This window comes from Nipponia nippon, unplaced genomic scaffold (assembly GCF_047370975.1).
Source record: "Nipponia nippon isolate SJK-2023a ecotype South Korea unplaced genomic scaffold, ASM4737097v1 scaffold_4, whole genome shotgun sequence".
Classification (NCBI taxonomy): domain Eukaryota; kingdom Metazoa; phylum Chordata; class Aves; order Pelecaniformes; family Threskiornithidae; genus Nipponia; species Nipponia nippon.
This window is the reverse complement of record NW_028262358.1, coordinates 98,207,553-98,222,372: the sequence shown is the minus strand read 5'-3', so window position 1 is coordinate 98,222,372 and position 14,820 is coordinate 98,207,553. Positions and strand designations below refer to the sequence as shown.

The following is a 14,820-nucleotide window of genomic DNA, read 5'->3' as shown; positions in this document are numbered from 1 at the left end:
AACAACTTCTGAAAGGAGCTCTCTCTTTAGGACTCATAAGTAACAAAGTTATGTTTATTATATAAAATTGTTAGATGATATAAAATAGGCCCATTCTAAGACTGTAGGGTATCGACTCTAGCACTGCAAGCTTCTGCTGGCTCAGTAAACAGAACATTGGATGAATTTCCCTTTCTTACTGATACAAAATACATAATGTTGGGCAATTTTTACTTATTTTGCAACCTTTGTCTCAGTCAGAAGTTGCTTTTTCTTTAGCTTCCTTCCTTTTGTATTCAGCTCTTTGCCTGCTGATCAGGGTAATAAGAGCCCACTACAGTAGCTGGCTTGCTGGCGGAACTGCGCGAAAGCTAATTAGTGTTTCAAAACAGAAAGGGTTATTGAATTTCAACCCTTCAGTCTTTCCATCCTTCCACAGACAACTGCTATTGACTGTCATGCAAAGGTCTGAAAATGCTACAGTGCCTGCTGCTTCTTGGGTGGGTGACTGTCCAGGACGCTTTATAAGTAACACCTCTTTTTAGGCAAGTTAAAGACCAAGCAAACAGTGGGATGGAACCGGGGCCTTGCTCATTCCTTCTGCTTCCTGAGGAGGTCCAGGAAATCTGTTTAAAGATATGATGTTGATCCTGTTGTGTTCTAAGAAAGTGTAGCCCTGGTCATGGTTTCCCTGCTAAATTTCTAGGGAGTGCAGCTGGAGTAAAATCTATTAATGAAATTCAGAAAACAACCTCATTTGTAGTGCGTGATATTTGCAGCAGAATCATAATTAAAAACAAATCCCTAATTTGCTAATAAACCACATCATAGCTTTCAGTTCACACCAATCCCCCAAATCTTTTTGCATGTTTTTCTATCATTCTAACATCAATGGTAATAAGCCAAAGACATCTTCCTAAATCAATGTGCTCTGTAAAACACAGAGGGAAAAACACAGATAGAATCAATGAGGTCACATTTACAGCAACTACTGAACAGGTACCATCTACGGTGCCTTGCTTAATATCATCTGTTATTCACACTGGCTTTACAAGGATTAGGACTTCAAACTTGCTGATTGAGTTTACCCTTCAGATTCCACACCAGTGCTGGGACTGCACTTCATTAATAATGCAAGCAAATTTTGTAAGAGAAAGCTGGGGGGTGGGGGCGGGAAGAGAAAGGACCTGCAAGGGACAGAAATTGGAACTTTCTGTGTCGCTGCTTTCATCTCCCTCCTTTGGAACATTGCTGTATAAATGAATTCTACCAGAAATTACCTCAAAGCTGCTATTCCTTCCTCAGATACACATATCATTTAAAATTTTAGTATTGACAAATCCAAATTAAATTTATAATATACAGCAAGATCTGCAAATCCGCACCATTCTGTTATGCAGTGCCTTTAGTTCTACAGGTTATTTACTGCATGTCCACTTAAGAAATATGTACAATGTATTTTGAAATGGCAAGGTAAAGACAACAAAGTACAAGGAGGACTGCAATTAAGAAGCCAAGACGGGTATCCTGAAAGAGAAAGATTTCAATAAAAAATTATAACTCTATATAGATCATTTATCTTATGTGCCCTTTAAAAAGCATAATAAAGATCATAATTTCTAAACATGAAATTCAAAATTTTCAAAAGAAATGCTCACTTCAACTCTTTCATTAAACAGAAACCTAGCACTGAATTAATCTTTCATAACTGCTACATCAGCCTAGCTAGAGACGGAGTATCCTGCTGAATATTTAATTGTAGCTTAGTTCAGAGCCTAGCACAAGCAAAATTATGCTGCTGATGTTTCATATATATCTAGTCCCAAGAGAGAGTACAAGATGTGGCAAGACATACCTGTACTGTAGAAAGTATAATGAGGTAGCTACACAATGCAGTAGCATACTGTGTTTCAGTAAAAAATCCTACTCCTTATATTAAAAAATAAGCTCATGAGAAATGTTCTGTACTTCTTAGCTTTTCTTATAGCTCTCTAATAGTCTTACAGCTATTCTTACAGCTGATAATCTACATTAATCTGTATTTTTTTGTTTTGCTCTTGTTTATATCCTTAAAGACATTATTCCCTATAAACAGCTTTTCCATTTACTGATGATAATGAAGGTTCCATCTACTCATATCATGGTGGTCAATGTTTGCAAATAACCACTGTAGGTGAGTTAACCACCCACGTTCACGACTTTTCACCTTAACATGCATCTTGACTTTAGAAATACCAAGGATTTACAACCTTAGCAAAGTCAGTAGCACCCAGGGCCACCATAAACCGTAATGTTTTTGTAAGTGCCTAAAAACCAAATTACGTAGATAAAACATTCAGTATTCTAGAGTACATGAACATGTTTTGTTTCTAGAGTACATGAATTTGTTTACCCCAAATTACCAAAATTACATTTATTAATGAGGGTTGGGAATGATTAATTATGTTGGTTGCCTTGACTGCTCTAGGAACAAAGGAAACCCGTTAGTATCAGTCTGACTGGTGGCAGCTCACCCAGAGGCTCTTCTAGCAGCAGGGGCAGAGAGGTGCAGCAAAGAGGGGAAAGCACGTAAGCTGCTAGAGAACTCAAGAAACCATTTTGGTAAAAAATAGCAAAGTATGACGCAAGCTGCAAAACCTGATCTGAATTAACAAGAACACGTAGTGACAAGGGAGGAGAGTTAATAAAGAAATCAAAGGGTAAGGCATAGACAGATGCAACGAATTTGGGGAATATATATCTATCATTAGCATAACAAAGGCTTATAGAAGTCAAGGAAAAATCAATCCCTTAAGGACTGTGATCTCCTGTCCTGATGTTCTTCGCATGTTTAAGTTCTTTCCATGTGTATGAATGATTTCCACTATTAATAAATATCATTGCTCTTATCTGTGACAGCTGAATTTCATTCTAACTCCATAGTTAAGGGAAGAGTAATTTAGGTCAAACGCAAACTACCTTAAGAATGCGGAATTATGCAAGTCAAACCTAAAATGATAATCACAATTCTTCACATTGACAATTTTGAAGTATGAATAGGGCTCACTTGGTCCCCTATACAGATGACATTTTACAGCATACACACATTCATTACACAGTTAAGCTAGCCATGTATCATGCAAAAAGCAGAGTACCCTCCATGTAGTGGTGCTACTACCTAGGACAGATTTACAGGTTTCTTAATTCTACAAACAACTACATATCAACATCTTGTATTTAAGTCATCAAATTCCTCGATTTTAACTGAATGAAAAAAGTAGTCACAAAAATAAATGCTTTTCTTGTGGTTATTTTCTCTATAACTCTTAAAGTGCTTCCCAAAGGTCCCGAGGCATCAGTAACTCAAATTTACAGCTGGCCTATGCAGAGATCCTATGGTCCTGGAAATGCAGTCTGCACTGCCTGAACTACGAAACACTCTTTCTCTCTCAGGCACACAATGTTCTCTGAAGCTCTGTGTTGCCAATGGAAAGCACCACATTCACAGACATGTAGGCCCCATCCTGTGACCCTCTCTTCCCATGCTCAGGTAGCAGAAAGGGAACAGGAGATGGATCTGGATCTCCGGCGGCACTTCTGCATCCTGCCCAGCTCCCAGCATCAGTAAAAGAGCTCCAGGGCTCCGTGTATTTGCACAGATTCACCGAAGCTAGAGTATCTCCTCTAAATCCTTGGGGCTATTTTCAGGCAGCTTAAATTCCAATTAGCCTAAAATTTCGATTGAGTACATGCTTCAGAAAACTCATAGCCAGCCAACAGGACCCAGGAGTCCCAGTGAATTTTAGGTGGAGCTAGGTGATGTGAATATGGCCCATTTTTGTTTGTTTGTTTGTTTTTAGATACATACTAATTTTGGACCCTAAAGGAGACATCGTCCTCATGCTCCCTTGTGTATATGGGGAAGCACGAAGCCTGTGAAAATAACTGGCGGTGAGACCTCCCTGAAGTAGCTGCTTTTTTGTGTTCACTGTGGCCTCATGAGAGGGAGCTGTGCTATGACTCAGCTTCAAAGCATGGTGAGAACCACTCACCTGGACTCATGGGGTCAGGATCTGCAGTTTATTATACTGAAGAGGCCAAGAACCCAGGAATTCCCACTTTCTAGCTGAGTGCTTTAATATCAGACTGTTACAAAAAAGAATAGCACTGGCTGCTCAGTACCAGAAGAGCTTGGTAAACTAAACCCTGAGTCGACAGAGATATTTGGCATTTCCTGTTATTTCTTTATATTCTAAGATCCTGTTCTAAGACTCCAGTGCATTCAAAATGTAAAAATATCGGACTTTCCCTTCACATATCCAAAGCCTCTCTCTATCACTGTCTACTTAGGAAACTTAGACAACTGTGCCAGGTAGGTTGGATAGCACTCTCCATCACCTAAAATTTGGGTGAGACATTGGCCTCAGCTGGGCATGCATATTAGGTGGATGCAACTGCATCCTCAAACTTCTTTCTTTGTCTCTCTAATACAAATGCAAAGTTCATTGCAAAACATGAGATTAATCTATAGCTGAGACCACGCCCAACCAAGCAATTCCTACAAAGTCCATCAGAACCATGGGAGCTGGCTCTAGCCCACCCTACGTGGGTATGGTGTATCTTCTCAACAGTATACGGAGGAGCTCAAAACCGACAGCTGTTTTGATGTTCCTAGATGAGACCCACGCTCTCTGAACCCATGTTTAATGTATATGCATGGTTTCCTGGTTACCTATGGTTAAGGCCATCTGTTAAGATGGCTTTTTGCCCATTTGCAGATTGGTCTGATTATTTCACTAGTGCATAGGTGCCAGGTAATGATAGGTTTAGATGGATAGCCTGCAGTGCACCACAAGTGACAACGATTCTGCCAGAAGTCCTCCATGACTCCGATATTGCATTAGCAACACATGCCTCTTTGCATTTGCCCATATATATTGGCACTTACATAAGGCCATTTTGTGTGCATGCAGTTCTCTGGCAGCCAGTAACCCCAATAAATACATAAAAATATAAATATAATCCATCTCAGCCCAAGGAAGAAATGATTTTCTTTGAGCAATCAGCAACTTAGCCAGATCCATAGCCATAAACATTATGCCCTTTCACTTGCCACATATGCAAAAAATTGCTGTCTTTACCTGCTTATAGTCTGTCTGAAAAATAAACCTTAATTGTGTGGGTCACCCTTAGAGATTGAAACACATAAAACAGACCATACACTTCTCTCAGTAGCAGTCTGAACGTGTTGCAGGCAATGTGAGTTTCAGCTTATAAATGCCTATGGGCAGAATGCAAACAGACATAAGCTGGAGCCACGTACGCTTGCCTTTGAGGTTAGCTGACAGCTGGGGGATTTGTCAGCTTGCCACAGAGAGCACTAACCCAAGCGTGGATGTCATTTTTCTCTTTGAGCATGCACAATTAAATCTGCCTGGCATCATCAGCATGGGGCACTGCACTCTACAAGCAGTGTGGAAGGGAGAGGGGATGTCTTGCTCTTCGGCAGCCGAACCGAAGCTGCCAATCCCAGAGTGTAAATTGTGCATAGGCAACTACTATGAAATTTCAACCCAGATATTTTAGTCTTTGCTAGAACAGAGCAAAATAAGCCTCATCTAATTGTATAATCAATTTATTTTTTTTTTTTCATAGTAAAGACAGCTTTCAACAGAAGATTATTCCAATTTACATGGAAATGCTGTTAGCCACACAAAATAACCACACATGAAGATGGGTGCATGATGTCTGAAAAACTTGCAGAAACCTGTATTAAATTTCAGCCATTTGCCCCCAATTGTTCCACCCCTCTTGCTCACAGGCCCCCAAACAAATGGATACTGTGGTCTGCAATTCATTCAAATGACAGCTACGATGCCACAGAAGTCAGTTAGCTGACAGCTCCCTATCCCTGCATTTAATTACGAGTGAATCCTGGCTGCCAGAGAGTTGTGCTTATTTACAGCTGTCACTTGAAGGGTATATATAAGGGAGTTGGTAATATGAACAGAGGGCATATAGCAGGCTGCAGGAAGGGTGGTGTAGCCACCTGCTCCTGAAGAAATTGTTACAGATTCGCGCTGGATGTTTACACTGGCTCCTAGGAAGGAAGGGATGTGATATGGCTGGTCTTCCTCCGGGAAACCCCAGTTGCTTCAAAGGAGGCAGGCAGAGAAGCAGGACTGGCACTGCTCTTCCCCAGCTGTTTGCTGGAGCTCCACTACTAATGAGATCACTAATTGCTCTTAAGGCTGGAGTAACTGTCTATTATAGTCTACATTAAAGCCAACGAAAGTAACAAGGTATGCATAGTACCTATGCATCTTTTTTTTCCCCAGCTATGCCAGGTGGGACCCGTATTGCCTCCTGCTAACCCACTGCTGTAGGTTTGCAGCCCCCTTGTCAAGGATAACAGGAATAGCAACAGCAGCCAGCAAAATTCAGACACGTTTACTCTTGTTTAGTGTGCCTGTCTCATCCAGCCCGGCTACAGCTACGCTCCCTCGGTCCCACGTGGCACAGTAAACAAAAGATGCTGCTCAACCTGAGAAGACTGGAAAGAGCAATGAAGGATGAGAAGTCTGGGCAAGAAAATATCTTACTATGGGTTTGTTGAGTGCCCTTTCTTTTATGGCTTCTGAATCATTTTAGAACTTTTAAAAATCCCGTTAGGTGATAATCTGTATAAGTTGATTGCACATAGTACATTGGGACTGAACTTGATACATGACACAGGAATTAGCTTTTAAAGCAACATTAGTATTTTTTTGACTTATTGCAATATAGGGTTAAAATAACATGAGCTGTCCTTGGAGTGAGGACTGTATTAGCAAGCACTATGTCTATTACAAACGCAAAGCAGAAATGTTCTTAATAATGCTACTAACATATAGCGAAATCTATTAATAACCGTGGTCTGATTCTAAGTCAGGAGATAGATAGAGAATATCTTAAATTCAGTCACCACAGACCCAGCTGTAACATCCTGGGAGCAGGAGCTGGCGGGAGGGTGATTCATCACAGCAGCACTGTGTCTTGACAGAGGAGCTGTGGGGATGGTAGCATGGGCTGTGTGTTTGGTCCTCCGTTTTTCCAGAATAAGGATTTCTCTAGAGTAACCCAGGTTCTGGTCCAGATCCTGCATGTGGATCCCTTCAGGAACCCTGAATCTTTCCTTGATCATCCATTTTAGCCATAGTCTGTGTATAGGTAGGTTTTTGTAGGCTCAGAATAAACAAGACCACCCGCATCACTGATACTCTGACCGGAGCAGCATTATCTCCTCTCCTGATGGCACTGCACCAGCACCAGCACCAGCAGCATCACTGCCTGGCACTGCTGCTTGGCAGAGAAGAAACTGGTGGCACAGATTGAGGCAAAGCCGGACTGACAGCGAAAAAAAGGATGAAGACTTTCCTTCATCAGTTGTAGCAGCAGGCATGGAAACTCCTTCCAGAAACCTCAGACCGCCATCAGGGTTTGGCTTGGGAGAGGCAGCAGTGCCTTGGCATTCTCCCTTGTCAGAGGTCGAAGCAGAAAACACAGTATCTGTGTTTCTCATGCACTCCTACACAGAAATCTGACTAACCCAATCTAAATGGCATAGCGCATCCTCTCCAGAGCCAAGAGTTTTTTGCATACTAAGGAAAAAAATAAAACAAAACATGCTGGGAAGATGGTCTGTAATAGCACCATAAAAATACAAGAGCAATTTTCACTGCTGGAATCAAAGATATTTAAAATCTGCTTGGTTCAAACTGCTATAATCTAAATCAGTTTCAGTATTGAGAGATTTATGGATTGTGTCTAATGATAGAGAGGACAATCACAGGAGAACAAGCAGGTATGTGAGAAGTCCCCCTCTCCACACTAAATTCAATAAACATGAAGAAAAGACAGTGAAAAGATGCTGCTATTGAATCTCAGGGTCACTGTCTGAACTGTCACAGAAACTAAAAATATTAAAATAATTTAGATTCAACTTTCTGAAGCTTATGCCAAACTTCAAGCGAGAAAGAGTGCAAATACAGAAATAAATAAAAATATTGAAAAGAAAGGGAAGAAACATATCAAACAAGAAAAGCTGAAATCATGCCATTGGAAAACCAAAATAAACGACAAGCTCAATAAATTAGCAAAAAGTACTTTCTCAAGTATGTAAGTTTAAAAGAGCTGATTTAATAATTCCATTAGGCAGGTATGCATTAGGTAGAAGATGTTGTAGGTTTTGTCTTTTCAGAATAGGATTTGAGACAAAAGGAAAGATGATTAAAGAAATGACAAGCAGAAAAAGGAGGTAGAAAATAATTTACAAAGAAAAGCTTAGACCCTATACCAAGTGCAGATATACTCATTCCCAAGTGTCTCTCCACTTTTTTTAAAGTACGTGGTGTATGAAAGGTTAGGAATGAAGTGTATAAAACTGAGCACGTGCTATAATTAATGCAGCCAGATATAGATGAAAATATTGTCAGAGTTTCAAGCTCAACAATTTAATATTTAACATGATAAAAATGTTATCGGTTCTGTATTTGTTATTGAATTTGAATATATTTTATTTTGTTATTGCATAAACCCTTGTAAATAAGATTATTCACCAGGAGATATGGCACCTCTATAATGTCTCCTTTTCTGCTCTGCAGCATGCATTAAAGAAGGTTTCAGGTACTTTAACACAATTACCACTGGGTTTCTTTATTATTATTATTATTATTTTTTTAACAGAATATCAGCTAATTCCTGCTTATTATCAGGCAGCAAAAAGTTCTGCCTCTCAAAATCTTTTAGCTTCTTATGTTGTGTCATGGCCAGCACATCTAACCCATCCCTCCCCAGGTGGCTGCACAAGACGACTGGCTTCAGATCAAATACAAACAATCTAGGCTCGAGGGGAAGAGTGAAATAAGCTCCACAGCTGAAGGACCCTCTCACTGAGAACATCTGAACAGAAGCAACTGAAGATGCAGATGAAGCACAACTATTAACCCATGGAGTGGTAGCGGAGGGAGAGATGTAGGCTGTCATGAGGAATGGTGCCAGAAAACTTACAGGTAAAAAAATCTATTTATAAACAGCACCCAGAAGTGGAAAAACAGCTTTTAAACAGATGCATTTATAGCAGGATATTCCATTTCATATAGGAGCTTCTGTATTTCATCCCAGCTTCTGCATACACTTAAGTGTTGCTCCAAATATGGTATATTTCTGCATCAGGTAATCTTGACGATATGCATTGGACACAGAAGCAAACTGTATTTTCAAGAGGAAAACCTCAGGTGTAACTGGAGAGATGCAAATGGGATAAAAAAAGTCAGACTTAGATATCATTTTCCCTAGATAATACTAGATTCATTAGCATATAATTTCTTCAACTTCATTTCTGACTCACAAGCTCACCGGTGTATTTTCTTATAAACTGGTTTATTTTTATAGAAACACAACATGATAGAAATTAAACTAAACTTTTAAAGAGTTTCATGGTGATAATCTTATCGTTGAAGATTAAACTCCAACTTCCTAATATCTGAACATATTTCCTGTAGTAAAAGAAACAAATAGCATTCAATACTTTTCCATCACTTCCAAGCAACACAATCCAGCATAGCACTGAAAGGGGAAAAGAGGGGAAGGAGGTAAAATGGGCTTGGAAAACACATGTTCAGTTTCTTTCCATTTCACATTATTATACTGTTATAGACATATCGAAGTATTTTAAAAGTATTTTGAAGTGTTTAAAAGTATTTTGAAAGAGTGACCCTACCTAGTTTCTTCACTACTGCAATGCATACAGTTCTGCACTTGCAAAGATTTTTTTACATTTTTAGAAATTTTTTATGATATTTAAATAGTAGTATGTAAATGCATATATGGTGGTCCTCCCTGCTTATTATGAATGCCCATCACTGAATCGTATCAAAAATGTCTAGGTCTCTTTGAAGCTATTAATCTGGCCCTTTATCTAAGAAAAACCTTATTAAATTTAATTCTGTGCTATGAGTCAGAAATTCACAAAAAAGGAATTATTAAGTTACTTCCTTTTTTATTCACAGAGATGAAATATTGCGTTCCTTTTCTTATAGCAGATAACGCACATGTGAGAACTGGGTGAAAGGAATGCTCATAGAACTTTTTCCAAGCCAAATGTTAATCGCTTTTTTATATTAGAACTAACTCTTCAATCTCTCCTAAAGAGCTAAAGCAAAAAGATTCTGTAATTGTTTATTAAATTTGTATGAAAACAAGCATTCAAAATACAACACATATTGTAGACCTGCTCCTAAGGGAAAATTATGAATTAGTAACATGGCTAACATTATCCTGGCCATAAGTGTCCTCTCTTAAATTCACAGTCTGAACTGGGATAGTGAAAATACGGTTGAGTAATTAGGAAATGAGACTTAAGAGAGTGATCTTTTTTTTTTTTCTTATCCTAGAAATACAAGATCAGATTGCAGAGGTGTTTTAACATCTGAGTGAGCAGGACTCATATGCACTGAAGTATCTTGCTGAGCTCAGTGCCACCTTAAAACTGGACTCACCAATTCCAGCTGGAAAGAGGATCCCAGCAGCTGTTAGCCAAGCACCACATAGGTTGTATTTGCCAAGCAGATTTCCCATTCAGCACAAATGTGATACATCGATTCAGAGCCCAGATGTGAGAGCCACCGATTCCACCTGTGTTCAGGACTTCAGGACAGCCACCCCACACATACAAACCCCACAAACACATCCAAAACAGGCACCCAGAGCCTTGGTGGCTGTTAGGACAAGCCCTGATGATCTCAAATTCCACCCCTGATTTTGCTCTAGAATCATGATTGGGGTTTGAAATCAGCGCTATGTTCTTGACTGAGAAAAAAGATTCCACTGATTTCAGTGCCTTTCTGTGACAAAAAGCTGGGGCAGGTGGCAAGTTGTGGAGATACAGGGGTTTTAGTCATATAAGTAAAAATATAAACTTCATTTTTATCTAAAAATAATAGTGCTATAAGCCTCAGCTATGAACACAAAATTATTCGCTGAATGATGTACTGACTATTGGTTCCTCACCTGTCTTCTATAGTGCTAGGAAACCTATGGTGAGCTATCTTAACATCAATGGAATAAACAGCCGTCACCTTACATTACATGTTTTCCAACTAAAAAATTATATAGATTTACATCTTAAGTATTTGGAACTGAATACAAGTGATTGTGAACCTATTAGTTCCAAGCTATTATTTAACCATAATTAACCCAGTTCTGCATTATTGATTTTAGAGGCATAGAAATCTGAGCTAGGCATTCCTTCTGCTTTTCCATTTGATTAAGTAAAATGTCCTAAATTTAATTAAATCTGTCAAGTTTAGGACAACTAAATATCTAATTTTTCAATATAATAATTCACCTCATCATAGAAAATACGAGTGGACACTAAAGAAATAACAGTAACTTCATCACTGTTTCGTTGAAGGAAAGAGCGCTATAAATGGAATTAACTGAGACCAGCTTATTTCTTTTTTTTCATAATTCAAATGATCGATTGTTTTAACTGAAATGTATTTAATTAAAACTGAAATATATTTAATTCAATTAAATTGTCAATGTCTGCCATTTGTTTTAATGCCAAATCTGGATAGGTACTGCATATCAATGTCTCATTATGCATTTACATTCAGCAGAGCAAGCCAAGGCAAACACATACGACTTCATCACACCTCAAGGTGCTGAGTACTCTCAACTTCTGGTGGCTGCAACTAATCCTACTTAGCAGTAAAGGTACATTATTTTATTGAATTTAAGCCTTCCAGCCCTGGGGTTTACGAGATTAAATTCTCCATTCCAGCTCTCTCCCAGGCAGGTCTGACTAACCTGCGCTGTTATTTACACTCACCACCGCTCAGGCTAAGTGGATTGGGTAAAAGACTTACGAATCTCCTGGATTCCTAAAAACCTCCTATAAATAACATGGGTTGAAAATTTCTGTCTTAACCTGAAATTTTGAAGTCCAGGCTTTCCTGCTGTCATCCCAGAGCCTCACTGAGGCATTCTTAGAATTATTGTACCTGATACTGCTGTTAAAACCTCAGATTTTTTCATCATTCAACTTGGTGATTTCAGGCTACACAAACTGGAAAATTTTAACTGCTCTCAAGTCTGCTCCTGTAGGCCCGTTCACCAGCAGCTAAACCATTAGCTTTATTTTTCTGCACATAATGAAAATGAGAAGATGGATATCAGAGACCTCTTCTTGCCTGTACTTTTTCCTTTGAGCATCCACTTCCTTGTCTCTGCTAAAGGAAGAGTTTGCAATGCTCTCTGGACAGCTGCCATCACCATGTGCATGCCAGCTGGGTGACCGTGAATTTATTTTTATTTTGAAATATTTCACAAGCTGTGTCCCAGGATTCCTCAATCTTAAGAACCCCAAAAGCAAGCCCATCCCAATCCTACACTTCCTTCTGTATAAAGAACAGGAGCAAAACAAAAGCAAACCTATAATTAATTTACTTATTTTCAAGTGGTTCTACCCTTTCTCTGGAGACTCTGGGCTCCACTGTAATAAACTGCTCCCCTCAAATGTCATTTGTTCTCTTGAGTATAAACCAACTCCAGAATGGAAAGGACTATCATCCGTATCCTTATGAAAAGGGTTTTGAGGCAAGAGTAGGCTAAGAGAGCTGTTAGAAGAATCTTTTTGAAATATTACAATACATTTTACTGAACAATGAATTAGTTTTCCTCTCTTACCAAGCCTATCCCATAGTTTTTTTCAATACTGGGAAACCTCCAAACAAGCCTTTCTTAATATAAGCAGAGTCTTACAAGTGCCACATTTCTGCAGGTGTCTGGGGAGTGCACCAGGTCATCTTCTTTTAAGTGGAAATTTCACCTCATCGATTGCCTTCATTTGGGTTCATTTCAGACTGGCAGAGATTAAGCGTCTTGGAGAGTATTTGTAAATATATCAGTTCTTGTTAAACATTTAAGCATAAACCTAGATACAAAGAAATTAAAGATGCACCATAGAAACCTATCCAGTAGCTTTTCAAACATTGCCAAGTGGACTGCATAAATCAGGAGTGCTTCAAATTTCTCCAGGTTTTGTTCTATTGGCAAAGCAATCCTTCCTTCACTTCTCTAGGGCCATTTCCCAGCACCAACTTAAAATATCCAGAATAAAGGAAAAAGGTTGTATGTGCTGCTAAAGAATGCAATGCAATGCACCATCAACTCAGTTTTATACAGCCAACACAGTATTTGAAAATGTTGCCTATTTTTGAATTGTTTTTTTAAACCAAAACATCTGAGGGGAGCTCAGGGACCGATTAAACACTCAAGCATGATTTATTAGAATATCTCTTCTGTATCCTATTGGGTCTCTTTGCTTCTTGTAGTTTTTGAATTTTCTATTTCCCCAAACATAGTTCACAGTTAGGAGAAACTATTCACTTAAGAGCTTCCAACCAGAAAATCCTTCAGGTTGTTCCAGCAGTGCACTAGAAAAACTCACTTTCATTCTTTCTTTTTTATTATTTTTTTCAATATCCCCATCTTACTGCATGTTCTGGTTCTTATTTTGCAAGAGGTCACAGTGTCAGAGAAAGTCAGCAGAGGAACAAGAAGCTATCCTGATTCAAATCCACAGAAGTTTTGGTTGCTAAGATTTCCTAAATTTGCTAGGTCTTAGAAGAGAGGATCTTGCCTTTTCCTTACTTTACTAGAATCAACTGTTATTTAACTATAATTTTGTTTTCTGCTTTTGGAAAAACACTTGTTTCTTCTTAACTAACTCCCACTAACCCTTTTTTTCCCATCAAGGCCACATGTTTCAAGATTTGGAAAACAGAATTTCCACAGATCACAAAAAAAAAAAAAATAATACCCAAGACACCAGGTTTTCAAGCACTGATGACTATTGGTAAGTAGAAAATAATTTTTAGAAAGATGTCAGTAGATGAACGTGTATTTTCAAGGGCCAAAAACAGGAATGAAATTTTGGCTGGGAACACAACCATCACTGTGGAAAAGCACTCCATGGCCATGTAAGGCCAGCACTTGCAACTATACCTTGAGCTTGGAAGAAAGGCTAGAGATGGAAATCATAACTGTTCAGCTTGAATCTGCTCTATTTTTGATAGGCTTCTAGAGAAAAGCTAGTGCTTTGATCAAGACAAACCGACTACCTGATTCAAGAAGTAATTTCTCCATGATTTATTACTTTCCATGGGTACTTACTTGACAATTAACAAAGAAGATCTGTCTTGATGGATGGACAAAGTCTTGAAACAAACAGAATATGCCACTGTTTGAAGTAGAGAAAAAAGATGTGACTATGAAAAGTCACAAAATTAGTGTTGATATATCCACTGGATATTATTACTGGATATCACATGCTATCTTGGCTCCTCAGTCTGGGACTGTCTCCTGTTAAATTTGCAGTCAGGATCAGTTCTTTTCCACCTACAGTCCATTTATTATTTAAACTAATCCATTAAGTAAAGACACTTCCATAACTAAAATAGACCATGAGGATACTAAGGCATGTAGTGACAGGACAAGGGGTAATGACTTTAAACTGAAAGAGGGTAGATTTAGATTAGATACAAGGAAGAAATTCTTCACTGTGAGGGTGGTGAGGCACTGGAACAAGTTGCCCAGAGAAGCTGTGGATGTCCCATCCCTGGAAGCGTTCAAGGCCAGGTTGGATGGGGCTTTGAGCAACCTGGTCTAGCGGAAGGTGTCCCTGCCCATGGCAGTGGGGTTGGAACTAGATGATCTTTAAGGTCCCTTCCAACCCAAACCGCTCTATGATTGTATGATTCTATAACACAGAAGCCTTTCCAATCATATTCCTTCTTGATGCTCTGTGGACTTGTGCAC

General features: G+C 39.0%; 1 protein-coding gene across 2 annotated transcripts in view; it reads right to left on the bottom strand.

Annotated features, from left to right (window-relative positions):
• The window catches only part of KHDRBS2 (KH RNA binding domain containing, signal transduction associated 2), a 427,208-nt gene that overhangs the window by 127,915 nt on the left and 284,473 nt on the right, over positions 1-14,820 (bottom strand). The window lies entirely within an intron of this gene.